Here is a 3,399-nt window from a genome sequence, read left to right on the forward strand (position 1 = left end):
TAGTGTCTTTGCCTTTATTACTAATATGTCTACTTAAATTGCTGAAGGGGTTTGTCATGATTAGGGTTTTACTGTCATGGTTAGGGTTTCACTGTCATGATTAGGGTTTTACTGTCATGATTAGGGTTTTACTGTCATGATTAGGGTTTTACTGTCATGATTAGGGTTTCACTGTCATGATTAGGGTTTCACTGTCATGATTAGGGTTTCACTGTCATGATTAGGGTTTCACTGTCATGATAAGGGTTTCACTGTCATGATTAGGGTTTTACTGTCATGATTAGGGTTTTATTGTCATGATTAGCGTTTCACTGTCATGATTAGGGTTTTACTGTCATGATTAGGGTTTTACTGTCATGATTAGGGTTTTATTGTCATGATTAGCGTTTCACTGTCATGATTAGAGTTTCACTGTCATGATTAGGGTTTTACTGTCATGATTAGGGTTTTACTGTCATGATTAGGGTTTTATTGTCATGATTAGGGTTTTACTGTCATGATTAGGGTTTCACTGTCATGATTAGGGTTTCACTGTCATGATTAGGGTTTCACTGTCATGATTAGGGTTTCACTGTCATGATAAGGGTTTCACTGTCATGATTAGGGTTTTACTGTCATGATTAGGGTTTTATTGTCATGATTAGCGTTTCACTGTCATGATTAGGGTTTCACTGTCATGATTAGGGTTTTACTGTCATGATTAGGGTTTTATTGTCATGATTAGGGTTTTACTGTCATGATTAGGGTTTTACTGTCATGATTAGGGTTTTACTGTCATGATTAGGGTTTCACTGTCATGATTAGGGTTTCACTGTCATGATTAGGGTTTCACTGTCATGATTAGGGTTTTACTGTCATGATAAGGGTTTCACTGTCATGATTAGGGTTTTACTGTCATGGTTAGGGTTTTACTGTCATGGTTAGGGTTTCACTGTCATGATTAGGGTTTTACTGTCATGATTAGGGTTTCACTGTCATGATTAGGGTTTTACTGTCATGATTAGGGTTTTACTGTCATGGTTAGGGTTTCACTGTCATGATTAGGGTTTCACTGTCATGATTAGGGTTTTACTGTCATGATTAGAGTTTCACTGTCATGATTAGGGTTTTACTGTCATGATTAGGGTTTTATTGTCATGATTAGGGTTTCACTGTTATGATTAGGGTTTTACTTTCATGATTAGGGTTTCACTGTCATGATTAGGGTTTTACTGTCATGATTAGGGTTTTACTGTCATGATTAGGGTTTCACTGTCATGATTAGGGTTTTACTGTCATGATTAGGGTTTTATTGTCATGATTAGGGTTTCACTGTCATGATTAGGGTTTTACTGTCATGGTTAGGGTTTTACTGTCATGGTTAGGGTTTCACTGTCATGATTAGGGTTTCACTGTCATGATTAGGGTTTTACTGTCATGATTAGGGTTTCACTGTCATGATTAGGGTTTTACTGTCATGATTAGGGTTTTACTGTCATGATTAGGGTTTCACTGTCATGATTAGGGTTTTACTGTCATGGTTAGGGTTTTACTGTCATGATTAGGGTTTTATTGTCATGATTAGGGTTTCACTGTCATGATTAGGGTTTTACTGTCATGATTAGAGTTTCACTGTCATGATTAGGGTTTTACTGTCATGTTTAGGGTTTTACTGTCATGATTAGCGTTTCACTGTCATGATTAGGGTTTCACTGTCATGATTAGGGTTTCACTGTCATGATTAGGGTTTTACTGTCATGATTAGGGTTTCACTGTCATGATTAGGGTTTCACTGTCATGATTAGGGTTTCACTGTCATGATTAGGGTTTTACTGTCATGATTAGGGTTTCACTGTCATGATTAGGGTTTCACTGTCATGATTAGGGTTTTACTGTCATGATTAGGGTTTCACTGTCATGATTAGGGTTTCACTGTCATGATTAGGGTTTCACTGTCATGATTAGGGTTTTACTGTCATGATTAGGGTTTCACTGTCATGATTAGGGTTTCACTGTCATGATTAGGGTTTCACTGTCATGATTAGGGTTTCACTGTCATGATTAGGGTTTTACTGTCATGATTAGAGTTTCACTGTCATGATTAGGGTTTTACTGTCATGTTTAGGGTTTTACTGTCATGATTAGGGTTTCACTGTCATGATTAGGGTTTTACTGTCATGATTAGGGTTTTTTGCCTTAGTTTTTCCATCATGTTTTGTTTCTGTCTTGATCAGAGTTCTGATTCCTGTTTTATTATATGGTTTCCTGCATGTCTTAGATTGTGTTTGAATTGCTTCCCTACTAACTACATAGTGGACTATATAGTGTGTTTGCCCTTTTGTAATGCTGTCCGAGAGCTGTGTCCGAATCACCGCCCTAACCCCTATATAGTGCACTATATAGTGCGGTCGCCATTTTATAGTGCTGTCCGAATCTTTTTTTTTTTTTTTTTTTTTTTTATTGAACAATTGCAACTTACAAAACAAGAAAATACAACAATTATGCACATATAATGTACAATAGAATTCTGAATACAGAACAAACATGTTGCATTCTTTAAAAAATACTAATTATTAATAATAAACACAAAAGGGAATAAGAAATAAAAAGAAACAAAAAAATAAAGAGAAAAGAGAAAATGCGAGAGTAAATCTATGTCAGCAGTCCAAAAGATTTACAGATGCTAATTGTTTTTTGAGCTTTTGTATTTTTTGAAGCAGAAATTAAGTTTAAATAATGCTGCAGTTCCAGTTTGAACACAAAGAAATCCGGTTTTTTATTGGAAAATTTTCTTTTGTGTATATGAAATTTAGCGATAAATAATACCATGTTTACACAAAAGAAAGCATCACGGTCTTTGACATCAAAGCTATGAAAACCAAAAAGTATGTTTTTATAATAAAGTTGTATGTCAGCAAAAATAGAATCGGTGATAAATTTGTGAATGTTTTTCCAAAATCTGTATGTAAATTCACAAGACCAGAATAAATGAGAGCAGGTTTCAGGTTGTTTCTGGCAGAAAGTACAACTGGTGTTTATGTCAGCCTTAAATTTAGTTAAATAATGCTTTGCTGGATAAAATCTGTGTAGGAGTTTAAAAGAGATTTCTTTGACTTTATTTGTTAAGAAGTATTTTTGTGGTAAAGACCAGACTTTTTTCCAATCAATGTTAGAAGTGAAATTAGCCCAATAAAAGATAGCTGATGGAACAGAAACTAAATTATCTTGAAACAAAGCTCTGATTTTTGAGTTCAACTGTTTAGCGGAAGTGAAGCAGAAATTACCCAGAGGAGATTTGAGCACATCAGGAGGATGAAGAGTCAGAGGAGGAGCGCTGTAGAAACCCCTGAATAACATGCAAAGCCCAGATGGGACGGCATCAAACACTACTGCAAATTCTTTGGGAGTTATTGGTACTTT

This window comes from Oryzias latipes, chromosome 14 (assembly GCF_002234675.1).
Source record: "Oryzias latipes chromosome 14, ASM223467v1".
Lineage (NCBI taxonomy): Eukaryota > Metazoa > Chordata > Actinopteri > Beloniformes > Adrianichthyidae > Oryzias > Oryzias latipes.